The following is a 27,651-nucleotide window of genomic DNA, read 5'->3' on the forward strand; positions in this document are numbered from 1 at the left end:
CCAGCTGCCCACGGCGGGAGCCTGTTCATCACACACACACCATTCAGTGCTTCCCTCCCTTCCCTGTGTCACTTCCCCCACTCCCTCTCGAAGCTTCCTGGGGCCGCCGCTCAGATAAATCCTTGCCCCAACTCTTTGTCTCAGTGTCCACCTCTGGGACAACCCAAACTAAGACCCCTGTCCACTGCAAAACGTGCCCAGAGAGGGTATGCTGTAAGTGGTAACTGCTGTTTTCCTAAGTACTTTTAATGACAGGAATAGCAGGAGTTATGATGGTGAATAAATAAGGCCCTGAGAGGGAAGATCTCTTGCCCAAGATCACTTGCAGAGGGCAGAGAGGGGGTCCTAATCTAGGTCTGTACATACCTACACACTCTGGGTTAAGATGCCTGCTGCCGATTTCCAGGGCTCCCAAGAAGAGACTGGAAGTATCCAGATGATAAGAACACTGGGGTAATCCCAGAGAGCTTCCTGGAAAAATGTGCCCCTGGAACCTCCGTGGAAAAGCACAGATTCTGGAGCCAAAGCTTGGATCTGAGGTTGGATTCTGTGGCCCTGTGACTTTAACGACTCTGGGTCTCAGTACTGTCATTAGAAAATGGGAATAGTTGGGCCCATCTCACAAGATTGTTGCAAAGATTAAGAGAACAGGTTTCAGTGTGAGATAGCTCTGGGCTGGGTGCCAGCGCTGTGATATACAAGCTAAGAAAACATTTTAAATCTCTCGAATAATTCTTTCATCTGTAACCTGGAAATAATAACAGTACTTACATAGAATTAAAGAAGACGGCACATGTAAGTTGCTTAGCAAGGCACACGAAATACAGTAAGTGCTCGCTGAATATCTGGCGCTTTCAATCAAGATATTAGTGGCCGAGGGGTAAATCTGGGACACGCGGTTTTGGAGAACAATGTGGCAGATCAAATTTCAAATGCCCTTACCTCTGGCTCAGCAACTCCACTTTCAGGAGTTCATCCCACGGATCTATCAAGATTGAGGTGAGAGGACGCCGATGGGAGCATCACTACTAACAGCAAAACACCGGAGACAACTCAAATGCCCGTTGTCAGGGAACCGGCCATATCAATTGTAGCAAGACTCACAAAGAAATAGCATGCGGTTGTTGGATGGCGAAGTGTGTGTGTGTGTGTGTGTGTGTGTGTGTTCAGAAAGATGTCCAAAGCGGTGCCTGGGGGGTTCAGTCACTTAAGCGTCCAACTTTGGCTCAGGTCACGATCTCACTGTTTGGTTCGTAAGTTCAAGCCCCGCATCAGGATTGATGCTGTCAGCGCAGAACCTGCCTCAGATCCTCTGCCTCCTTCTCTCTCTGCTCCTTCCCTACTCACGGGTGTGTGCACCCACAATCTCTCTCTCAAAAATAAATAAATCATTAAAAAAAAATAACAAAGATGGCCACAATATAGTAAGTGATAGAACTACGCAAATGGTGGAAGGCTCGGGTATATTCATCCATCTTTGTTAAAAAAAAGAAAGAAGACAGGCATACCCACGTGCTTAGAAATATCCTAAAAGGATTTGCAAGGAACTATTACCAGTGATTACTGTACAGAGGTGGTTCTCAGCAGGGGTGATTTTGCCCCCAGGGACACCTGCCAAAATCTGGAGATGTTTCTGGTTGTCACAACTGGGAAGGTGGGGGGTGACGCCGGCATCTAGCAGAGGCCGAGGATGCTGTCCCCGCATCCTATAGCACCCAGCAGAGCTCCCCACCACAAAGAATCCTCTGGTCCCAAATGCCAACAGTGTTGAGATTCAGAACACCTGCTCTGGAGGGAGAGACGAGGGCTCTCGAACATGAGAAGGAGACGTATTTTGAATAGCGTCGTATTCCTCCTCGAAGGTTTGAATGTGTTACATTAATGGAAGAACAATGACGAGACCTGTCTGCTCTAAACTCTGAGCTAATGCCAGCACGGAGAGGGTGTCCTTTCCCCGAGGTTTGGTTTCCGCATCTGCAGAAATGGGTGTCCTGACGCCTGCTCTCAGGGTGGCTGCAAAGCTCCTTTGAGACATACCGTGCCGTGACAAGTGCCACCCGTGTTTCGGTAAGCTGTGGTCACCTTGCAGGGGCAGGTGGAAGCAGCTTCAGGGACGCGCCTGGCGTGACTGAGGGCAGGGCCGGCCAGCACAGGCAGGAGACGGCCATCAGCAGCTCACACTCCGGGGCCACGGAACCCGCAGCTGTCACAGGCTAGGCAAGGGTGGGGCTCCGCGGTGGCTCCCTGGAAAAACAGTCCAGCGGGCGACCTGCCAGCACCTGCTGCAGGAGCAAAGATGATAGGCACATTCGACCCAGAACCAAGGGTTCCGCAAGGAGGGGTGCCCAGCCGGTGACCATGTATGGGCACCTGAGATCCTCCAGCTGCCCGTTCAGCAGAGCACGTCCAACAGTTTGGGAAAATGTCTTTTTTCCTAAATAGCTGACAATAAAAACCAAACATGGGGACAGTCACCGTTGACGTCGACACATACATTTTACACCCAAGGACATAGGAACTATTGTTTCGCAGGTGGAAAAGAAGGTCAGAGAGGAGCGGTGAGATTCCCACAATCTCAGGTCTATTAATTTACACCCTGGCTGTCTGACTCCGAGTCACTGACCTGCTTGGGGGACGGGGCGGGGGGGGGCACCATTTTGCATTCCCTGCATCCCTTCTGCCACAGGGTACTCTTTGGCCACTTCTCAGATCAGGGGCACTTCTGAAAAACACACCCTGAGTCTGAATAGCCACGTCCTTGCCTCAGAAAGAGGAGTCAGAAACTGAAATCAATTTAGCTTCCTGTGGCACTGAACCTGACTTTGCCGAGTCCCTGTCAGACAGGGCTGTGCCACGTAGAATACCCGGGTGAACGTCCCAGGCCAAATGTGCCACACTTATACTAACCAAATGCATGTTGTTTATCTGAAATGCAAATTTAATTAGCTGTCCGGTATTTTCATTTGCTGCTTCTGACACCCCTCCTGTCAGAGCAAGGAGATTAACTGTTCCCTCCGTCTTAAGGAGCTGATCTCATCCGAGAGAGTTTTGGCATTTGTGCTATCCATCTTCCTCCCTTACCAAGGGAGCTTCGAGACTGCTGAAGGCCGAGGCAGTCACTGCCCCGGACAGTTACCCGAGCCGGCCAGGAGGGACTTTTCTGGAAGCTGTTGCGCACAGGCACCATGGGGGCAAAGGGGTTGAGGGCAGAGGATCCTGTTGTATGTAGCCTTTGCAGACTGGCTCCTTTCACGCAGGAGTATGCAGCTCGGCTCCTCCATGTCTTTTCATGGCTTGACAGCTCCTTTCTTTTTAGCGTTTTCCTGGTGTGTGGATGTACCACAGTGTGTTTTGTTATTCACCTCCTGGAGGACATCTTGGTTGCTTCCAAGTTTTGGCAATTCTGCATAAAGCTGCAATACACATCCTTGTGTAGGTTTTCGTGTAGACACAGGTTTTCAACTCTTTTTGTGTAAATATCACGGAGGTGCACTGCTGCATCATACGGGAAGAGTATGTTCAGTTTTGTTAAGAAGCCACCAAACTGTTCTCTAAGGTGGCTGCACTATTTTGCATTCCTGCCAGCAATGCATGAGAGTTCCTTCTGCCCCCCATCCTTGTCCACGTTCAGTGTTGTCAGTGTCCCGGATTTTGGCCATTCTAATAGATGAGCAGCGGTATCTCGTTCTTGCTTTAATTCACATTTCCTTGATGGTGTATGGGGTTGGAGTATCTTTTCATTTGCTTATTTGCAGTATATATATTTTTCTTTGGTGAGTTTCTGTTAAAGTCTTTGGCCCACGGTTTAACCGGGCTCTTTGTTTTCCTACTGCTGAGGTGTCAAGGGTTCTTTGCATATTCTGAGTAACGATCTTGTATCAGATGGGTCTTCTGCAAATATTTTCTCCCTGTCTCTGACTTGTCTCCCAATTCTTTCATTTTCCTGAGTCCAGTTTAGCAATCATTTCTTTCATGGTCCTGTCTTTGGTGTTGTATCAGAAAAGCATCACCATACCCAAGGTCATGCGGGTTTTCTCCTCTGTTGTCTTCTAGGAGTTTGATAGCTTTGAGTTTTACATTTGGGTCTGTGATTCATTCTGCGTTCATTTTTGTGAAAGGCATTAGGTCTATATCTAGATTTTTTTTTTTTTTTTTTTTTTGCATGTGGATGCCCAGGTTTTAGCACCATCTTTTTGAAAACAATCTTTCCTCCACTGTATTGTCTTTGCTCCTTTGTCAAAGATCGGTTGACTATATTTATGGGGGTCTATTTCTGGCCTCTCTATTCTGTTTCATTGATCTATTTGTCTGTTCTTTTGCCAACACAACACTGTCTTGATGACTGTAGCTCTTTTTAGCTTTCAAGTAAGTCTTGAGGTCAGGTGGTGTCAATCCTCCAACTTTTTTCCCTTCAATATTATGTTCATATAAACTTCATCTCTTCATGGAAACTTTAAAATCTTTTTGTCAAAAAAAAAAAAAAAAAAAAAAGGAGGTGCTTGGGTGGCTCAGTCGGTTAGACATCCGACTTGAGCTCAGGTCATGATCTGACCTGACGGTCCATGAGTTCGAGCCCTGCATTGGGCTCTGTGCTGTCAGTGCAGAGCCTGGAGCCTGCTTCCGATTCTGTGTCTCCCTCTCTCTCTGACCCTCCCCCACCCACGCTCTGTCTCTCTCTCTCAAAAAAATGAATAAATGTTAAAAAAATTTTTTTAAATAAATAAAACCTTTTTTGCCAATACCCACAAAATAACTTTCTGGGATTCTGATTGGGGTTGCATTGAATCTATAGATCAAATTGGGAAGAACTAACATTTTGACAATATTGAGTTTTCCTATCAGTGGATATATATTTAGCTCTTTGATTTCACTCATCGGAGTTTTGAAGTTTTCCTCATGTAAATCTTATACATATTTTGTTAGATTTATACCCAAGTTATTTCATTTTGGGGGATGCTAATGTAAATGGTATTGTATTTTTTAACTTCAAATTTCACGTTTATTTTTAATATACAGGAAAGCAATTGACTTAAAAAAACTTTTTAATGTTTATTTATTTTTGAGAGACAGTGAGCGGGGGAGGGGCAGAGAGAGAGGGAGACACAGAATCCGAAACAGGCTCCAGGCTCTGAGCTGTCAGCACAGAGCCCGACGCGGGGCTAAACTCACAAACTGTGAGACCATGACCTGAGCCGAAGTCGGATGCTCAACTGACTGAGCCACCCCAGGTGCCCTGCAATTGACTTTCATACATTAACCCAGTATCCTGCAATTTTGCTGCAAGTGCTTATTAATTCCAAGATGGATGCTCTTTCTGAAAGAGACGTTACATATTGTATGGCCTCCAGGGTCCCCAAACCTGGTTTGGGTCCTGGCTGAAAAGGAAGCACGTCCTCCGTTTGGGAGCTCAGCGGTTAAGCATCAGCTACGTGCCCCGCCATGAGCACACAGAACCCTCACATCAACACCCTGGGCCTGGCTTCATTGTGAACACTCCACAAATGAGTAAACAGAGCTTCAAAGTGGTGAAAAACGCCCCCCAAATCACACAGCTGGGAAGGCACAGTGAAAGGATGTGAACCCAGGCTGAGCTTCCTTCTTGCTGTGAGCACAGTGCTCCCAGGGCTTATGGGAAGAATAGAGTGGGCTCCCTGAGGGTCCTGGTAGCCTGAGCACTGGGGAAGGGGCTCTCCCTTCACAGGGAGCTGGGGCCCTACCTGGGCCAAAGCAGTAGGGGATTCTAGGAGCACCAGTGAAAGTTTCAGAGTTATCTACAACAACTAAAAATATCGTGAGGCACCAATTTTGTGCCAGGCAAGGTTGCTAAAAGACTTCATGAGCATCATTTCCTTTCACCCTCACAGCAAGCCTGTGAGGCCAGTTTGATCACGAGCTGCATTTTGAAGAGGACGGAACCAAGGCTCAAAGAAATGTGGGTGCCCAGGAGCACCCCATGGGACTTAAAGCCCAGTCTTCTGAGAGAAGGGAGGAGGCTAGAGAGTCAGGGGAGAGACAGTTCTGGGCTACTGTGTAGGTAAATCAGGGACTGATGTGTTACAGTTTCCTATGGCTGCTGTACTAAATTACCATGAACATAGTGGCTTAAGCCAACCCACACGTATTATCTTATAGTTCTGGAGGTCAGAAATCCAAACTGGGTCTCACTGGGCTAAAGCCAAGGTAGTGGTTAGGTTGTGTGCCTTCTGGAGGCTTTAAGGAATATGTTCCCTCGCCTTTTCTAGAAGTCACCTCTATCCCTTGGCTTATGGCCCCTTTCTCCAACTCCAAAGCCAGTAGCATAGCATCGACTGACCTCTTTCTGATTCTCACCTTCTGCCTCCCTCTTCCACCTTTTAAGGACCCTTGTAGTTCACTGGGCCCACCTGGATAATGCAGGATTGCCTCCCCATCTCAAGATCCCTAACCCTATCACATCTGTAAAATCCTGTTTGCTATGTAAAGCAACATATTCACCAGTTTCAAGAACTAGGACATGGACACACATTTGGAGGGAGCATTGTCTGGCTACAACTTCCTTGGCCTGCTGTGGACTTTGCCTCTGTTCTGGAGGTCAGGGGTGAAGTCACTGGGCTGGAGTTGGGGGTAGGAGTGAGGCTGGACTGATGGGCAAAGGGAGACCATGAAGAGAGATGTCCCTGAAGCGGGGCCACAGGATAGTCCTTCCTGAGGTGTGTCTGGCCAAGAGTCTGAGAAGAGCACTCTGGGTGCAACCATCCTCTGAGGAAGGGGTGATTCCCGCCCACTGAGCCATGCCAGGGGCCACACATTTGGGCACAGCCAATCACAGGAGTGTCATCCTGGTCTGCATCATTGGGTGGGAGGAGGGAGGAGCTCAGACACTTCCTCTTCTTCCTGAGCACACAGCTGGACTACATTTCCCAGCACCCTCTGTAGTTAGGTGTGGCCAAAAGACTGAGTCAGGCCAATGGAATGCGAGTCAGGTGATGTTGCTGACTCAGCCCCTTTAAGACTTCCCACACACAGTCCTGCTCCTCCAAGATGAGAGGAGACTGGAAAAGACCTAGCAGAAGATCCTGACAAAAGGAACTGGAGACTCTGAATGACTGCATGAAGCAGAGTCCCATCTGCCTTGAGTGGACTGCGACATGAGCCAGAAACAGACCTGTATTAGTTTAAGTCACTAAGATTAGGGGTCGTTAACACTAATGGGCCTACCTTGACTAATATGCCGAATAACCACTTCATACTATAGGCATTGACTTAAATGTCACTTTGTCTCTTGGGCTGAATTCCTGGTTGTCCTATATGCCTGGAGCTGGGACAGAAAGGCAACCACAAGGCATGCCTGGGGCTTGGCCTGGATTAAGACCAGATAAAGGCAGACAGGCATTCACACTGAATACTGCACTTGGCCATAATATCTTGGGGTCTATAGCCAAATTCCTTGAAAGTTTTACCTGGTATTTGTCGCAGGAGGGATTTCCCCAAAGGAAGCCCACAAGTCCGGTAACAGTGGCTGAACTATGCTACCAGATGCCTTTCCTATAATCACATCCTTTGTGATGTGATTATAAAGGCCACAGCTATCCTACAAAAACTGGCTTTTTTTGAGGCTTGTTGTATGTTGACTGCCAGAATTAATCAATCATTAATTAACTTATTTGTCCACCTAACTTTTACAGAGCTCCCTCTCTACAACAGACCCTGGGCAGGACACTGAGACTATAGAGAGTGATACCCAGCATCTGCCCTCATACAGCCTACAGCCGAAATGGGGCATCGGGTACAATTATAATCCAATGTGCTGAACGCTAGAATTAGAAGGGAGGGCTTTTGACACGGGGCTGTGGAGCCCAGAGGAAGGACCCTAAAGCTTACCTGAGGGGTCTGATCTACAACCTTCATACCTATTCAGGCCCAAGGAGTTTTGGCCCACTCATTCACTCACTCATTCATTCATTCATTCATTCACCTAGACCCTTCCCCCCCATGCTGTGCCAGGCCCTGTACTAAGCCCCGGGGGTACAACCTGGAGCAGGAGAAACCCAGTTATGGCCTCCCAGGGCTGGGCGTCTAAAAGGAGAGGCAGACCGTAAACACAGTTGCAGATGAGGCCGTTCAGTGGGGACGAGTGCTGTGTAGACAGTAAAATGAGAGAGGCTGAAGGCGCGGTGTGGGTGGCATCCTTACATGGGATGGCAGGGAAGGCCTCTGAGGAGATGAATTTACAACGTAGTCGGAGAGATGAGAAAGGGCACAGCCTGCAGGGCTGGGAAGAATGGAGTGGTGCAGAGGGTGCCTGGGGGACCATGTGGACCAGGACGTGAGGGGCTCCTGTGAGGCGGGAGGCACGGTCAGGCCCAGGCCCTCATGGCCCCCACCCATACCGAGGGGTTCAGAGTTCACTCCAGCAGCAGTTGTCTCCCTACCCAGGGGCCTCTTGGGAACATTCCAGCCCACAGAGAGCTGTGAGTAAAGTCAAGGCTCTCCTCGCTCCGGGTGGGGCTGGGCATACGTTCCTAGTCCCTGCCGTCACTGGTTAAGGAGTGTGGCCTTCCGCAGGGGACAGCAGCCATGACCTGGTCCCCACCCTCTGTCCTTCGCCTGGGGAATGGCATCCTCAGCGGGGCCTCTGACATTCTTTAGATCATATGTTTCTTCTCCCAGCCCCAGGCCTGGGCGCCTTATGAAGCCTTTGGTGCCATAGCAGAGAAAGGCTGGGAGACCAGTGTGAGGTCCTTCAGCAGGTCCCTGGGGCAGATGGCTCTCGAATTCAGCCTTCTTCCGTTTCTGGCCATAGTCCACCCTCAGTAGTCTCTCCAGGCAGGGTGTGTACTTCCTTCTACTGCTAAGCTCTTAGCCCAGCCTGGGGTTGAGTAAAGCAAAATGTGGTTAAAAAAAAAAAAAAAAAAAAAAAGGCAAGGTTTTCTAAGGTTTTCTCTGACCTCTCTGTAGTTTTCTTTTATTAATGTCTTATGTTCCCTTTTCTGTAATCATCCATCCATCATTCCCCTGTTCTGTGTAGTCATTCATCCACTTGACTAAAGAATTACAAAGTACCCACTCTGTGATTACCAGGGAGAACAAATGGAGATCCTGTGTTCCACCAGCTCACAGCCTCACCAAGGGGCCAGGGCGTAGTGGGGAGCAGTTATGACAGTCATAATCCAGTGTGATGGGATTGTACCAAAAGCATAACAGATCAGTGTAGGAATACAAAGGAGAAAACGACTAACCACTTGGGGAGTCAGGGAAGGCTTCACAGAGGAGGTGATATTTGAGCTGGGCCTTGGAATATCAACAGGAGTCTGCTAAGCAAGTCATCTAGGCGATTAGTGTTCCGGGTAGAGGAACTTGCCTGTGCAAAAGCACAGCCACGTGCAAGGCCTATTTAGGGAGGAAACAGGAAGGAACCAAGCTCAAAAATACAATAATAGCTATGATTCATTGTTCGGAGTGATGTACATCCACGCATTTGCATCCATCTAATCATCACAACGAGCTGCAGAAGTATCATTTTCCCCATTTTATGGATGGAGAATCTGAGACTCGGAGCAGTGAAGTCACTTGCCAAAGGTACCCTCCACTCCTCTGGTTGAAGCTGAGATGTCAGGCTAAGGACAGTCATGCCCAGGCACGCCAAGGAACCCTAATTTGTTCCAGCACCTGCAAGGAGGTGACCTGGCAGTTTGATGGAGGATGTTCTAGAGTTTTCTTCTACAGCCCTTTTCCTTGTCCTCCCTGTCAGGACTGATGTCTTGGGTCCTGGCACAGCAGGAGCATCCTCCATAATCCCCTCTTCATCCACCCACGTCTCACAGGACTTGTGTCCGCTGACCTTGAGTTCGGAAGGGCTGTTGGAAGAACAGCCATTGCCTCGCTTCCAAGGATGTCCCCGCGCACACCCAGGAGGCCTCATCGACAAGCAAAGACCCACAGAGGCAAGGGAGCCGGGGGTGCTGACAGGCACGTTCTCCAAAGTCAGGCAGCAGTCTAATTACAGGCCGACTGCTTAATGACAGGTGTGCTGGCTGGGACAAGGAGGGGCTCTGGGGTAGAGGGGCCTGCAGGAGGGCTCCGGTGGGGCCACCAGCTCAGCGTCTCGCTGGCTCCAGACCACACGCGTTGGCCCTAGAGTGGGGAAAGGGAAGATGGTAAAGAGAACTGTGCCCAGTACTGGCCATGGGCCAGGTGCTAAGCTGGGACTTTTACCTCTGCTCTCTCACGCAATCCTGCAATCCTCTCAACTGCCTGGAGAAATAGGTATAATTCACTCCGTTTTACAGAGGAGAAAATGAAAGCTTCCAGAAGTGAAGCAGACTGCTCCAAGTCCAGACAGCTAAGAATGGTAGAATGAGGATCCCAACTTAGGTCAGGGTGAAGTCAAAAGGCTGTTTCCTTCCCAGGGGGGACATGAAGAAACAGGTGGGTCTGTTCTAGAGCTGGGAGAGCCTGTGAGGAACAGAGGGCAACTGTGAAGAATCTGGACGGGGTTTGGCCTTGGGCTGGCTAGGGGGCAGCCCCCCATCCCCGAGTAATGAATCGGGACAGGGGCCCGAGGCATCATTCCGGATGACAGCAGAGGCTGACTGGTTTGGGGATATCAGGCTTACAGATTTGGAGCTCTTATATTTTGCCTCTTTCTTTGTTTTCTTCCTTGCTTTTCTTTGGGGGTATAAATCCCTAGGAAAGCAAACCACCCCTGCCCCCGAACCAGGCGGCGTCTGAAGCCACCTCCCTCTGACAATCCTCTGAAAATCTCCCCTGAGTGGGTCTCCTCCTTGGAAGGTCCAGGTGGTTCCTCAGGAAGACAGCCATGCTTTTTCCCTGCAGTTTCGGGCCCGTTAAGAGAGATTTCGATAGTCAGCGACTTGGCTGCATCCGTGTGGGCCAAGGAGCTATGACTAACCTCCGTGAGCAAATGCTGGGCCCCCGTGGCACGCGGCATTCCCAGCCCCTCTCAGCAGCATCACCTGCTCCTGACTCACCGCGGGCCCTGCGGCTGCAGCTGCTGTCCTGTGCTCACACCGCGGGCCCCAAGCTCTGGCTGGAATTCGGGCCTCCACCCAGCAGGACTCTCTCTCCAGAGCATGTTCTGAGCCTGTGTGAAGGCTCACGACAAAGCTTTCTGCTTGAGAAGTGCCCCTGCACGGCCAGACTGCCCCTTCCTATGTCCGTGATGCTCTTCTGCATATCCCTGTGACCCGGCAGGGTGGGCAAAGTTTGGAGCCAATAGACTGAGTTTCGAATCCCGGCTTTGCAACTTAGCCGTAGGGCCTTGGCTATCTGATCTCACCTCCAGGGAGCATGGGTTTCCTTGCGTGTAAATTGGGGCTGATAATTGCCACCCCCGACACATTTGTCTGTAACAGTGCTGCAAAGCTGTGTAAAAGCCAGGGCTCTGGAAGATGGGGTCCTGACCGAACTCCTGGCCCCACCAGCACTGCCATCTTGGGTGCCTTCCTTGGCCTTGCTGAGCCCAATTCTCCCATAAAACTGGAATAATGATACTATCCACTTCACAAGGTTGTGGTGAATGTCAGGCGAGGTGATCCAAATGCCCCCAAAGTGCTCCCTCGGCCACTCTCAGCTCTTCACTGAGCATGCTCTCAGGGCCCACCCAGACGCAAAGACCCTGAAGATGCCCAAGCTACTGACCTTTGACTCTTTTTTAGGAGTAGCACCCATTCAGTCACAGGTAATTTTCTTTCATCATCCAGGAATCAGAAAAGATGGCATCATGTTAGAGCAAAAGAGCTCTCTTCCCCAAACGGGACAGTAGCTAGGGAAACAGGCTGATGGGGTGGGGCTCTCTGTCAGTATCGTGGATGCTGGCACTGGAGTTGAACTCACTGATGACTCTATCAATGTCTTCACCCCCTCTCGGGTGGCTGGTCAGGCAACGGCGAGCCTCCCCTTCCACCCAGAGGGCTTGTTTAACTGTACCAGCAGATTAGCTGTAGGATGTCCCCCAGCCCCCAGAAAAACAGGACGTGGTATTGGGAGCCTGGGAGAAGGTTAGTGTTAGAAGAGACTGGAAGGGCCTCGTGTGTTCTGTTGTCAGAGGCTCGAATCATATCTTGTCAGCCCTGTGGCCGATTTGCCTCACTGCGAAGGCAGAAGCAGCTGGCATTGCCATGACAACCAGGCCGCATCAACTTCCAAATCGCCCCTGAATTTTCTGTAACAACGGCAGAGCCGCTGAAAACATGTTTGGGAAGTGAGAGCCACGAACAGAAGATTACACCCAGGAACTGCAGGGAGCTGAAAAGGAGGGGCAGTCACATTTCCTACCTTTTTGCTTAACCAGAAGGCAGCAAGAAGACAAGGGCTCAACCCAAACTCAGGCGGAGGGAAAGCAATGTTACTATGGCTTACCCATGTGAAAATATAAAGAACGGGGATTACTGTTCTGTTGAAATCACACGCGCCGTTATCTGTCGTGCCCTGGGTCAGATGGTGGAAATGAGAAGCTAAGGAGATGAGAAGAAAGATAGGACTTGGTTATCAGTGGGATGGAAGCACCTGGAACCCAGATTGGAGAGGACTTCATGGAAGAGAGGTCTTCAGTAGATTTTTCAGATTCCCAGAGGGTTCATCAGCACTAGGTGCCTGCGTTAGGAAGACGGCTCTATGCCTATCACCTCATCTACCTCACGGAGGTCCTGGTTTCTCCTTGCCACTCCATACTCAGCCATATGATTAACTTTAATGTTTCAGTTAGTCACATTAATAAATGTAAGAAAGAACAGGTGAAATTAATTTTAATCATACGCTCTACTGAATCCAATCTGTGTAAAATATTATCATTTCAACATGTAATCAATAGACAAATTGTTAGTGAAGCATGTTATATTCTTTTTTCTTGCGAGGTGTTAGAATTCCGGTGCGTCTTTCATCCTGACAGCACATCTCAGTTCAGACCAGCACGTGCCAAGTACTCAGTAGGCACGTGCCTAACACACCAGACATCGTGGTCCTAGTATTGGAAATGGAGGCTTGGCCACGTGATATGCTTTGCCCCGCAGGTCGCCTAGCTCACGCACTTCAGAGTTTGGAATCCAATCCAAGAATGTGATCATGGGAAGCGGTTTGAATGCCATGGGGATGGTCTTGGTAGGGAGGTCTGCTCCAGCTGGGTTTCCTGATGTCTCTGACATTTTGGTCAGGATGAGTCTTTGTTGTGGGAGACAATGCTGGGCATTGTAGGATGTTTTACAACATCCCTGGTCTCTACCCACTAGATACCGTTACTATCCCCTGAATGTGACAACCAAAAATATCTCAAGACATCACCAAGATATCTCCTGGGGGGCAAACTCATTCCCATTTGAGAACCACCATGGTAAAGTGAGACAGAGATGGGTGGGTGAAGGTATAGTATTGGCTTATGTAACCAAACGAGGTAAGCAAAAGGCTGGGGTAAGTCTGGGTCTCAGGGAAAAGTGGAATCTGCTACTGAAATATCACCAGAACATTCTGTCCTTATCTCTCATCATTGTTTCTCTAGCCGGGAAGACAAGAGCTCTAGGAGACAAGAGCCAGGGAAACTCTCAGGCCCCAAACTCACATGTCTTCACTTTACCACAGAGAAGGACTCTCTGCCCCTTACTTTATTTTTTACTTCCAAATTCCCAGGGCAGGTCTCTGAAGGGCCCAACCTGGGTCACATGGTCACTCCTGGCCTGGAGGAGGGTCGGATTCCTAGGTCAGGTGGGAGGAGCAGAGGAGCAGTGGGTAAAGAGCTGGGGAGATAGAAATGGCTGTCCCCTTCAGGACAGCATGATGTCCCGGAGTCAGGATTGAGAGAGACGACTGTGTGGAGAACAATGTTACAATCACTTCCCTCCTCAGAAAACACAAGTGCAGTGGGTGACATGGAGTGGTCAGGGCCTGAAGCCCAGGATGAGACTAGTAACAGAATACCGATCTTCTCTTCACTAAACTTTGAGCTGTTGGACATTAGGAATCTTTTTTTTTTTTTTCCTTTGATATTCTCATTAACCTAGAGCAGAGCACTGGGCAGATAATAGATGTCATAGTTAATTTTATGTGTCAACTTGGTGGGTGTTTTTGGAGGGGGGTTAACATTTAAATCAGTGGACTTTGGGTAAAACAGATTGCCCTTTATAATGTGGGTGAGCCTCATTGAATTAGTCGAAGGCTGCCTTCCAAGCAAGAGGGAATTCTTCAGAAGACTGCCTTTGGAATTCACCTGCACCACTGGCTTTCCTGCGTCTTCAGTCGGCCAGCCCATACTGCAGAGTTTGGACTTGCCAGCCAAACTGGCAATTATAATAAATTTCTTTATAATAAATAATAAATTTCTTTCTTATAATAAATGTCTTATAATAAATTATAATAAATTTCTTTCTCTTTATCTCCCTGAACACACACACACTACACCACACAGATAGATGTACATGCCTACACATCCTACTGGTTTTGTTTCTCTGGTGAACTCTGAGTAATACAAAGGTTATCATTAGCTGCTTCTTGAATATATAGGAGAAAAATGAATTTGTTTTCTGCAAGAGTCAGGAATAAATGTAGTGTTTAAAGAAGGAATGTGGCAAAGTCAAGGTGGCATTTGATGAGAGTCTTCCTTGCCATGAGACATCTGAGACACTGGAATGTTGAACAGAGGAGGAGGTGGCTTTAAATAAGCCTTAAGTTGAGTGCAGGGTGGGCCACACTAGGTCCCAGCTGGGCTGGCCGCAGGGGAGGGAGAAGGGTGGACTCTCACTGTGGTAACAGATAGGACCAACTGCACTTGGCTGCGGATGGTGGGGAGATCAGGAGACGAGCGGGTCAGCTAAATGGCCAGGCTGGCGCCCTGGGGAGCACGAATGGGAGTGGCCGTGGTTGGTGACAGGAAAGACAAGAAGGTTCTGGCGCACAGTGATGAGTTCATAATGGGACCCTGCTTGATTGTACTTAGTTGTCGGGCGTCAAGGGGGGAATGGGCCAGACACGTTGAGGAACGCGGAACCCTAAATAAGAGGGGCCCCATCGGGAGCTCTGAGAGTAGACGAGCTCCCCAGTGAGAAGGACAGCCTGCAACAGATCCCTGGGGACCAGGCCTGGAGTGACAAGAAGCCAACAAGGGAAAGGAAAGAGGCCTGGCTGGCAATACCAGGCAAGTCCTGCCAACGAGCAGAGGCTCATTCCCGAGAACCCCTTCTTAGGCGACACAGGTGCAGCGAGATGAGCCTGAGCTCCCTCACATCCCACTGGGTGACCTTGGGCATGACTTCACTTCTCTAAGCCAAGTTTCCTCATCTGTAAGTTGTGGGTAGTAATTGCCACCCCACAGAGTTACTGTAAACATCAGATGGGATTATAATTGTTAAGTAGCAGGCACATAATAGGTGTTTAATAAACCTCCTGGACTGCCTGTTGGCAGATGTCTAGTCTGAGCACGCAGCCCATTCTGCCCTGTCTACAGGGAAGCGCATACCGGCCTTTTCCGCGTAGTCACTCACTCCCCACGCACACCTCTGGGTGGCACAAGTATTATCCCATTTTTGCAGATGTGGAAACTGAGGCTCAGAGACCTACCCAAAGGCCCACAGCTCTGAAGTGCTGAAGCTGAATTTCAGGGCCAGGCTGCCGAATCTCAGAGCCCGCTCGGCCACCCTGTGAGATTCCGCACCCAGACCGTGAGCTCCTCGAGGGCAGGGAAGGCCTCCCTGAGAATCTAGCACCGTACTGCCATGGTAAGAGTGAGAGAGGCTCTACAGGGAATTCACACGGGGCACTGGAAAAGAGGAGGACTCAGCACCCCCTCGGGGCCCTCGATGCAGCTTCTTCGCCTAGCACTCGGGGGGCCGTGCCTGGAACTACAACTCTCAGAGAGACATGACACATACAAGAGGCAGAGAGTACTATGGGAGACAGATGACCAGATCTACCTGGGGCCAGGGGCCGGGCTCTGAATGTTGAACCCATCGCATACTAATTTAGGGGACCCTGGTTACAGAACACGCTGGGCTCAGTTACAGATAAAAGGCAGACCATGAAAATACAAGCCACACAGGGCTGGGTAATAGAGGCGGGGCCTCCTACACAGTCAGTGCTGAACGAATGTTCCTCATTTTAAGGTGAAGCCTAGAAATGAAGGACAACAGCTGCCACTTGTCAGGGATCTGACATGTTCCAGGCCCTGTCTGCATTATATTCAGGGACCACACCACCTGCCTGGGGCGGAGGGAGGGGGGGGCAGGAGTTCTTACTCCTTGTTACTGACGAATGGGGAAGCTAAGGGACAGAGAGGGCAAGGGAGTGCCCCAGTGCACACAGCTGAATGACAAAGCCGACATGCTGTTTTCTGACTCAAAACGCCACACCCTCGGGGTGCCTGGGTGGCTCAGTGGGTTAAGCGGACGACTTCGACTTCGGCTCAGGTCATGATCTCGCAGTCTGTGAGTTCGAGCCCCGCGTCGGGCTCTGTGCGGACAGCTCAGAGCCTGGAGCCTGTTTCAGATTCTGTGTCTCCCTCTCTCTGACCCTCCCCGTTCATGCTCTGTCTCTCTCTGTCTCAAAAATAAATAAACGTTAAAAAAAACAAAAAAACAAAAACAAAACAAAACAAAAAAAAAAACGCCACACCCTCTCCTGTCCTCAATAGATCACAGAATGTTGAAGGGGCACACAGACCTGTTTGCCAGATGGTAGAGAGCACAAACAAGGTCAGAGGAAGAGGTGGAGGAGAGGGGGAATGGAGGAGGAGGGCAGGGGAGGAGACACCCTCACTGTCAGGATCCCAGGGAGAGGCGTTTTAGAGATGCTCTATCACTCCATGCCATCATCATCCCCATTTCCCAGATGACGACTGTGAGGTTTAGCCAAGTAAAGGACCCTGCCCGAGGTCACACAGCCAGTAGTCACCCAGCCAGATTAGAACCAGATCTGCCTCTAAACTCACCGAATGTGAAGCCCTCCTTCTCCGCCCAGAGGCCCCGGGGGGCCTGGCAGGTAAATGCAGTAAAAGGAGGGGGGAACGGTGTCCCACAGGTGTCCCAAGACATGCTTGGGGGTCTGGAGTATTCAGGGGACCATGAGGCTGCTAAGTGGACCATGAGAAGGGTTAGTTCCCTCCCAAGGGAGAAAGGGTGCTGGGGACAGAGCCAGGATTCACTAACCACCCGGGGCCGTGGTGAGCATTACTCTGTAGACTTCCATTCTGGTTCCAATCACACCGTCTGCTTTCCGTGTGTCTCCCCACCGGGATGCCGGCTCCTAGAAGGAAGGAACCGGTCTCCGTCTCTGTACCCCTGGCAATTCGACCGACTGGCACATAGTAATTGAACTCATATCACATCCGCTGCTCCACACGCCCGCCCCATTGCTTGCTATCCTCATACCCTTTGTTTTTCCTCAAAGAACATGTCCCTAGCTGACATCGGATATTTATTTATGTATTGATTTATTGTCTATCTCCATCGCATATGCTAGACTAGGATGTTGAGAGACAGTCTGTTAAGTACATGACTGCGAGCACCTGGTAGAATTCCTGGCACATGGGAGGCCATCCATAAGTACTTGCCAAATAATTGAATGAATGGTAGGCGCTCAATATGGTTTTTTAAAATCAGCGACTGGGCAGTGGCACCACATGCGGGGAAGTTACTTGTGTGATTGCATTTCAGCCTCACACGCAGCTTTGGAGGGAAGAATTAACCTATCTGAAAAATGTTTTAATGTTTATTTATTTCTTTTGACAGAGAGAGTGTGGGAGAGGCAGGGAGAGAGAGAGAGACATAGAATCCCAGGCAGGCTCCGTGCGGTCAGCGCAGAGCCCGATGCGGGGCTCGAACCCACAAACCGTGAGATCGTGACCTGAGCTGGAATCAACAGTCGGACGCTTAACCGACTAAACTACCCAGACAGCCCCAGAATTCCCTACTTTTACAGATGAGACCAGAGAGAAGTGACTCGCCCACGGTGTCATGTCTAGTTGATGGGAGAGGTGGGGCTTAAGCCCTGTTCTGTCTGACTTCAGGGCCTGTACCTGTTCTACCAGGCTGCCTCTAACCTAATGGGGAAATCTGCCTAACTTGCTTCCCCAGGAGGACATGTGGCCTCGTTTTCTGGTTAGCTCACAAGATTTGTGAGCTAGTCATCAGAGGATAAGGACCAAGCATGCTGACGTAAAGAAAACACCAGCTGCACCTGTTTTGTGAGCACCTACGAGCAGTGGATGAGGTAACTGGCCTCATCAGGAAGCCTTGTAACAGCTCCGTCGCTTTCATTTCCCGATTTTACAGAGGCTCAGAGGGGTGAGGTAACTCATCTCAGGCCACAGCACAAGCTCTTGAGAGAGCCGGGCAGAGATCTGACCTCAGCTCTGCTTGACTCCAAAGTCTGTGTTTTTCCCGAGCTGTTTCTCATGTTTTAAGCATGCACTGGCAGGGCCTGGAGCCAAACTGCAAAGCCATCCCATAGGCATCTGGTCTTATCCTATTTCCATCAGATTTCAGATCCTTGGTAGCAAGTTTCAACTTCAGTGTGAGCCTAACACTTTTGACAGGAGCCTCTGGAGACTGAAACACCATGGCGGGGGGGGGGGGGGGGGGGGGGGAGGGGAGGGGGGGTCCAATCAAATAAACCTCTGAAGGAAATTCAAGCATTTGGGGTGAAGATTGGGTATAATCCATAACCATCATCCTACCTACCCAGTGCCGCCCCCGCTTCCTAGGTACTACTCTGTCCCCACTCCAGCCTCCGACCTCCAGCTCAAAAAACCTGGCTCCCCAATCTCTGCTGATTGGTCCAGACTGAGCCAATCATGGTCCATGACTACCTCAAGCCCAGGTTTTGATTGGTCCAATCCAGAGCAATCAGAGACCTTCTCCAGTTTTTGAACAGGAACTGAGGGTAGAACTTAGTCCCTCTCTGGTGATAGGATGTGTAAGATCGTATCAACTCAAGAAGTCAGAGGTAACGAATTCTCAGAGAGCTGTCTGAAGGTTGAGGCAACCTGCCTGTATCCGTGAGAACACACGAGGCTGAGACGGGGCGTCCTGTGTGGATGCACCATTCAGTGCCACAGTGCACCTGCCTCTCCCAGGGAGTTCTCCATGGAAATGCTGCCCACACACGGGCCACCCTCACTTCCGTCCCACAACCTCTCATAGGTTTTACTCTCCCCCGCGTCCCTAGCCTGAACCTCATCCAGGTGGTCCCGGAACGGCAAAACCCAGAATTCGTGGCTGAGCCCAGACCCCTTCTGCTTTCATCTGAAATCCACCTCCAAAAAAGACCCTCCCACCGAGGTCTACTCCCTTTGTCTTCGGGAGGCCAGCCATGCTGTGCATGCCTTCTCTCCGTCTCACAGGTACATCCCCACTTATAGGCACAAATTCAGACATCACAGAATACGTTTGTGTCCTTGAATCCAGACCTCCCGCTTCCACTCATCTGCGCGCACACTCTCCCACATCAGTCACACGGACACAGAAGCATCTGCTAATGCCCGCGACGTCACACACGCACACTCCCATGTGAATGGGAGTGCCTTTTCTACGGGACAGCTGGCTTTCCCTGGGAAGGACTTGTACCCCGGAAGGTGCAAAGCCAAGAGAGCAGGAGGAAGTTAGTAACGGATGGTGGGCTGGGGTAGGAGAGGAACACGTGGCAGAAGCAGAAATGTGCTTCGTGTCCACGATGATGCAAGAAGGAGGCGACACTGCTCTGGATGCCGTTCCGGGTGATGCTAACAGCTCCCTTTGCTGAACACTCTCTGTGCCAGCCCTGTGCTAAGCGAGCTTTACGCAAAAGACCTTCTCTAGGAGGCCTTCTGCAGCCTGACCTTGCAAAGCCCACCTGCTTAAACGCACACACCCACCTGCATACATGCATGCACGCAGGTACATGTGCATATGTGCTCCCTAGCTTGTATGGGCATCTCCACGCACCTGTGCATGTGAAAGTCAGTTTATGTGTCAAAACAGCGTGTGTTTCTTATTTTTATATTTTTAACTCTTCATCCTTGGACGTATAAAGGGAACTTTTTGGCTTCTGTAAGTATGCTCTCTACACCTCTAATGTTTTATCATGTGTTTGTACCTTGTACACGGTATTAGCCAATTCTGTACATGGATGTATTGTACAGAGAAAGAGCATCACTAAATACTCAAGATTTTTACTTTTAAAAAACGTCGAATCCAGGGGTACCTGGGTGGCTCAGGTGGTTAAGCGTCTGACTTCAGCTCAGGTCAGGATCTCCCGGTTCACGGGTTCAAGCCCCGCATCGGGCTCTGGGCTCCCAGCTCAGAGCCTGGAATGTGCTTTGGATTCTGTGTCTCCCTCTCTCTCTGCCCCTCCCCCCGCTTGTGCTCTGTCTCTGTCAGGGGCTTAGGAGGTGAGTAGTCACTCGGGCACACAGTCATGAGTCACAAGCCAGGTTCTGGACCAGCCTCTTTGGTTCCCGAACTCGTGCTATCAGTGCCTCGCTCTCCTTAAGCCTGTCTGAGGGAGAGCAAGTTCATTGCCCTTATCTGGACAGAGCTTGCTCATCTGCAAAATGAAGGTAAAGGAAATATTCTCTCAAGTTTCCTCCAGCTCAGGGATTGTGTGATTTCACAGCTGACACTTGGCAGGTGTGAAGAACTCGATATCTGTCAAAGCATTTCCAAATAGCTTACCTGATTTGACTCACATAATCCAGACAGGAACCTGGGGGCTCGGGGCGGTGAATCCAGGGCCTGAGTCCCATCCCAGGTTAGTGGTAGGGCCGGCCTTGATCACATGAATGTCCCCAGGGTCACGGGTTACCAGGGTGGCACAGACTTCCAGCCTCCTCCATCCATCAGCAGGCTTGGCTCGCTACCCTAGAGATGTAACAACCCTTGCTACCTCAGTTTCTCTCTCCTTTCATTCAACTTCTCTCGATGAACACCTATCACATGCCAGGCACTGCACCAGCCTCAAGGGGTGTAGGCCGTCTCTGCCCGTACAAGCTTGCTTTCCAGAAGAGGAGCAGACAAACCGCACCTGTGTGCGGTCAGTGGGCTGAAGGTGACCCTTAGGAACACATGGGCGGGGCCCCTCGGGGTCCAGGAAGACTTCCCCAAAGAGAAATCAGTGCCTTTTCTGAGCCCAGTGGGCTGGTAGGAAAAAATAAAGTGAGTGTGGGATGGAATACTGCGGGGCTGAGGCCCAGAGGCCAGTAAGCCAGGCCCCTGCGAGAATTCGCTCTGTCCACCAGTCGCCTCTGGGGACACAACGCTGCACATCCAGTGCCTCTGAGGCCACTGCCTCCTGTCAGGAGGGAGTTCCTTCTAACCCCTTCACCCAAAGGCTGGCTGCTGCCAGACTCACAGGTCCCTCTGCCTGGCCTGCCTCCCTAAATCTCCAGGGAAGTAGGATTCATCCTAGGCCTGATTTATTAGCCTCGTCCTGGAATCATCCCAGATGCTGTCGCTGGTCTCATTTACTGACCTGCCCGAGGGCCGGAGAAGGAAATTCATTAGGCCAGGCAGAGCTGGCGGCCAGGCCCATCTGTCTGGGCATCTGTCCCCTTTCTCCCCCTGCCCCCTCTACCTCCTCCCCTTCTATCCTTTCCACCTGCAAAGGGAATTTTGTGCCTGCAACCCTGTTCAGGATCACCACGGCAATGACACCACCGAGCCGACTGGTCCCCTGGGAAGGATCCAGACCCAGGAGGAGGAGGAGGAGGAGGAGGAGAAGGAGGCAGAGGCCAGGGAGCTCACCCAGAGCTTTGCAGCCAGCCTCCCGCATTGCATCCCCAGGCTGCCCTGACCCAGGACACAATGCATTTTCCACTGGGGCTGTGGAAACCTCTCTCCCAGTAACTGATGGCAGGTACACCAGACCTGCCCGTTTGTATGCAAACTGTGCCTTCCTGAGCAAGCTGTATGGAAATCAGATCTTTTGACGCAGACTGCTACCTTTAAAGTGGAAGTCAAGAGGGCACTTCTTCCCAGCACGGGGCAAGCAATATGATGTTACGGAGTATAGGAATCAAGGCGTTTTATTTAAGTATGTACTAAATAAATTTTTAATTCAAAGGTATAATTAGCATCTCTAATCCTTGATTACATTAGTTGCCATTGTTTTTGAATAAAGCTTAAATAGGTATTTACATTTTTAAAAGCAGACCAATTTTTTAATGCTAAGTAAATAATAGTTATAGGAGATGTACAGATTTGACGAAAATACTAGAGTCGAGGACACAGTGTTTTAAAAGAACAGGGCAGGGAACGCACTGCCAAGGTTACATTTTTCTTGACGTGGAGCAAACCTTGATTAAGCCAGTCTATTTCGTGGAGGCAAATTGCAACCCCAGGTAACTTGCTAAGCCAGCACCTGCTCTCCTCAGCCTGCAGAGGGGAAAGCACTTGAACCAGAAATCACATGTGTGCAGTGACCCCCGAGTTTAAGCAAATATGGCCTCAGGCCTCGGTAAATGTTTAGCCTCAGTGACTGGCTGGCAGAGAGGCAAGGCCCGAGGACCTCTGTCCCTGACAGCTGGCACCATGGGAGCCAGCTGGGACAATGGAGGTGGGGAGGGAATGCCCGAGTCCCTTCTCCCCTTGGTGACACCTTCTGATCTAAGGAGAGGTAAGATTCTGAGACCCTTACAAGCTACAGGAACAAATGAGGGGCAGTGTTGGCAGCTTTTTCTCTGTTGGTAATATCCTGGGGCCAAAACGCGTGCGCGCGCTCACACACACACACACACACACACACACACACAGCAATCATCGAGCACAGTCACCTCCATCTGTATGCACAGACACGTGGCCTGCATAGTCACAAGTATACATTTACATGCAGACATACTGGCTCAAACACAGAGATGTAGATACAGAAACACATGCCCCCCCCCCCCCCCTCAATGCTTACATAGATACAGCAACATACCTTCCTGGCTGTTTCATAAGATGAAGTCACATTTCACATGATTCATTTCATACACACTTAGATACAATAACCACGCTCAGAGTCACCTTCATGCAGCATTAACACAGAGATAAATATGCATGCAGACATGTCTGCCTGGATATTCAAACACAGGCAAATATATAGAGAAAGAAAAACACCACATACACAAGGAAAGACACTATACACAAAGACACACAGCCACTTACACACTTCTATGCACATCCATAGATCCACTATGACACACACACAGGTAACTACACATATAGGTGATCTCAAACACACACACACACACACACACACACACACACACACGATGCAAATATATATTCTCAGCTGTAGTGCAGACTAGCCTACCTTTGGCTTGGTAATGTCACATCAGATATAATAGGATACACCTCTCACGTGTCACTTCTGCTGCTGCCAGCATCCCAGCTTGCAGAAGATGCCCAGAAGCCGGGCCTGAGCCCGGGTGTCTGGGTGCAGAGAGGAAGACATCCCTGACCCCTTGTCACTCTCCTTCCCCACCTCCCACCAAGGAGCTCAGGGGCTGAGGGCATCAGAGGGAGACCCCCCGCTACTGTCCCAGGCATTCCTGGGAGGGACCAGTACCACATCAGGCCCTCCCCTCACCCCACACAAGCCTTTGGTACATGGTTTGCATTAGATGTCCCACCTGCTGCTATAGCATGAGGCCAGTTGACACATGGGCACTCGGTCACAGGGACAGAGAAGAGAAGGGGGCACTAGTGACCATTTGGGGTCATGGAGTCAAATAGACCAGAGTTCAAATGCTTCCTCTAGCACTCCATAGCTATGGATCTTGAGCAGGTCACTTCAGCCCTGTAAGCCTCAGTCTCCTCATCTGTAAAGTGGGCATGATGATAATAACCTAGCTCAAAGAATAGCATGAGGACTAAATTAGATAATGCACATAGAACCCCTAGCCCAGCTCTCATCACAGAGTATGCACATCATAAGCCAGAATTTCTCAGCCTTGGTGCTATGGACATTTGGAACCAGATAATTCTTTGTTGTGTGTGTATGGTTGGGAACTGTCCTGTGCAATGTAGGACAGTTAGCAGTATCCCTGGCCTCCACCCACTAGGTGTCAGTGGCACCCCCATCCAAGCTGTGACAACAAAAAATGTCTCCAGACATTACCAAACATCCCCTGGGGAGCAAAATCTCCCCATGTTGAGAATCACTGCTTTAACTGTTGGATCTTATTTTTGTTGTTGCTATGACCGTTTTCATCATCATCAGTACCATATTAGCTAGAAGGCAATCAGAACAGAGAGGGGACCCAGAGGAGGATAAGAAGATACTCTTCTTCCAGTATTCACTTCCCTCCTGTCTCCTCATTCTCCCCTGGCCTTTCTCTGCTTTTGCTCCTGAAGCCACCTCTCCAGGCCATATCCACCTCGCTGAGCAGCAGGAGGGAAGGCACTGAGGTACGTGCAAGCGGGAGGGGAGTGGGGTTGGAATTGCTCCCTGAGGATAAGCAGACTGTCCAGAATAAACTACATGTCCCAGAACTGGCCTCCTGGGAAGAAGTGCAGGGTGTTTCCAACTTCTGGGTGTACTTGGGTGGGGTGACGGTGAGCGGCCAGGACCAGGGAAGTCAGGACCAAAGAAAGCCACATCACAAAGCAAAGGGGTAAAACAAATGACTTCCTGAAAAATAACCTCATTGTATCTATCAAAATACAAAATATTCATATCTGTTGACCAGGTAATTAACACAATTCAAAGTAAGATGACGTACACTTCGTAATTAAAAACAAAGGTGGGGCGCCTGGGTGGCTCAGTCGGTTGGGCATCCGACTTCGGCTCAGGTCACGATCTCATGGTTCATGGGCTCGAGCCCCGTGTCGGGCTCTGTGCTGACAGCTCAGAGCCTGGAGCCTGCTTCAGATTCTGTCTTCCTCTCTCTCTCTCTCTCTGCACCTCCCGCCCCCCTGCCTTGTGCTCTGTCTTTCTCTCTCTCAAAAATAAATAAACATTAAAAAAAATTTTTTTTAAAGGTGAGAAAGTAGCTGGTACTTTATTATATAACCCACTTAAAAAGAAGCCAAAATTTATGAATGCCCAGGAGTTATTTTGTCGTTAAAGCAGAGAACGCAAAATTGTCGGCAGACTAAATGAATCCTTCCCCCCTTCCTTTTCCGCGGGAAACCCACAGGTTTCAAGCAAAAGAGTGATCCCCATATGTTGTATTGTTTAAGCCTTGACTTAAGCCACACAATTATACCCATTTCGGAGATAAGCAGACTGGTTCTCCAAGAGGTTCAGTCACTTGCCCAAGGTTACCTGGGACTCAAATCCAGATCTGTGTAACTCCAAAGCCAGAGAGAACTCAAAGCATCTGAAGAACTGAAAATAGGCCAGGGTGGCTGGAACATAGCGTGTGAGGGCCAGATAATGGAGGGATTTGTAGGTCATGGAGAGAAGCTTGCGTTTTATTGATGGTGCCCTGGGGAGCCACCAACAGGTTTTTAAGCAGAGGAGTGACAAGGCCAGATCTGCATTTTATAAGAATTCTTCCGGCCATGCATCAAGAACAGATCGGAAAGGAACAAGGGCGAAACGGGAAGAGCTATGGCGGGGGGGGGGGCTGTGGCGCGGGGGTTACAGACACGGGGACATAACATATTCACAAGACGTTTCAGGGAGAGCCACGGAATTTGGAAGCAGATTGAATGTGGGGCTTGAGGGAAAGGAAGAGAAGGAGAATCCCACGTTTCTGACTTCAGCTGAGGAGAAAGCGGTGACGTTTGAAACGCCTGGAGAAAAAGTGATCTGGGGGAAGCATTTTAATTAAATGGGCCTTGTGGTTTCCGTCCCTGGCCCACATTCGTGTACAGGAACAAGCACAAACTGCATTAACAGTCACCCCTTCATGCAAACTGACGCCCCTTGGACCTGCCCAGGCCTGGTTGAGCCCAAGTTAGGCCACGGAGCTGAGACCCCCTAGTACATTTGGTATCGTTTACGCCTCTTGCCTTTTTGTTAAAGCCCTCTAGTCCCCTGCCTTTGCAAGGTTAGAGAGAATCCTCAAGAATCTATACTGGCCCAAGAGCTACCAAACACAGCTCTTTAGGTGTGCTAGAAACTGGGTAGCAACCTTAAAAGCAACTGAATATATTCCCCTGTCCCGTGAGCATGACCTGAATTATTTAATGATTTGCTTTCACTGGACACAGGAGAATAGAGTGCTTCAGCCAACGGCCTTTGGAGTCAGACTGATTGGGTTTGGTAACCAGCCTCTGCCACATTAATGGCCGTGTGATCTTGGGGGAGGAAACACGGGGATTTGCACATAGCAGGGTTTACTTGATGAAGGTAGTAGTGATTTGGGGAAGCTGAGAAAAGAGAATTTCAGCCAAAGGGGCTCTTAGAGATCTTCCTGATGTTATATAGATGGGGTAAACTGAGGCCTGCAGAGATGAAGTATCCACACTGGAGGTAAATGCCACACCCTGACCCGCCCCCCTCCCCCAGCCCAGTCTTCTCTCCAGACCTCCTCTGGGAAGAGGCGTGGACACTGCGGGCGGCAGCGGGACCCACACAATGTGCATTTTCAGTGAGTTGCAAGATTGGCTTAGGGCGGAGGGGCACACGGGTATCCCACGGACTGGATGGGTTTTTCCTCATTTGTACGGAGTAAGCAGCACGATGTTTTGAAAATTATCTAAACGAGTTGCTGCAATTTGCAAATTGGGTGGTTTCATACAAAAATCCAAATTTCTGAATTTTGGGGCGGGGGGGGGATATCAGAAAACGTGGCCAGGGGCGCCTGGGTGGCTCAGTCAGTTGAGCGTCCGACTTCGGCTCAGGTCATGATCTCACAGTCTGTGAGTTCGAGCCCCATATCGAGCTCTGTGCTGACGGCTCAGAGCCTGGAGCCTGCTTCCGATTCTGTGTCTCCCTCTCTCTCTGCCCCTTCCTTGCTCCTGCTCTGTCTCTCTCTGTCTCAAAAATAAATAGAAACATTAAGAAAAAAAAATTAAAAAAAAAAAATTTAAAAGAAAAAAAAAAAAAAGAAAACGTGACCACCCCTGTATTCCTACACGGCGACAAGCAGCTAGAGCTTGACTTGGTGCTGCTCCTTGAGGCTCTGCAGTCCATAGTTGGCCACGGTCCCTACCTCTCTCTCTCTTGTCTCCTGGACAGCACAGCTCCGTGTCGCCTGGTGTCACCTGCAGTTACCCTCATGCTGGAGCCACCGCGTTCTGAACATGTGGCCCACTTCCCTCTTTGATAGGATCCGCCCTGGCCTGGGGGCATACGTTTATGGTTCTGGTCTTGGAGTATTTCCTTTGGAAAAAAAAAAAATGTGTTGGGAGATCAAGCTGTATACATGTTCCAAGCCCTCAGTACCATGTTACCTGTTGTTACATAATCCTGAGTCATCTCTCTCCAATTCTCCTGGCAGCTGTGTTCCCTCTGAAAGCTTCCTCCTCACATCCATTTGGAAATAGAAGATCCTGCCTGCGATCATGGTTGGGCTTTTTCCCTACATTCCCTATTTTTTCTTCTTTTTCTTTTGGATCTTGCCAAGCATGAAGGTCTTCATTTTTCCATGTTCTTCCCCTTCCCCACCCAACCCTCTCGCTTGCCCATCACGAACCTCTCCCCACCTCCTCCCTGCAGAAGCCTGGAGGCCCAGTGCTCTGCCCAGGCCCCCTCTGCAGCTCTGAGTGGCTTGCCCTTCCTTTCTGCATCTGGGGGGGGGGGGGGGGGCGCGGCGTAGGATCC

This window comes from Acinonyx jubatus, chromosome A1, assembly GCF_027475565.1.
Source record: "Acinonyx jubatus isolate Ajub_Pintada_27869175 chromosome A1, VMU_Ajub_asm_v1.0, whole genome shotgun sequence".
Taxonomy (NCBI): domain Eukaryota; kingdom Metazoa; phylum Chordata; class Mammalia; order Carnivora; family Felidae; genus Acinonyx; species Acinonyx jubatus.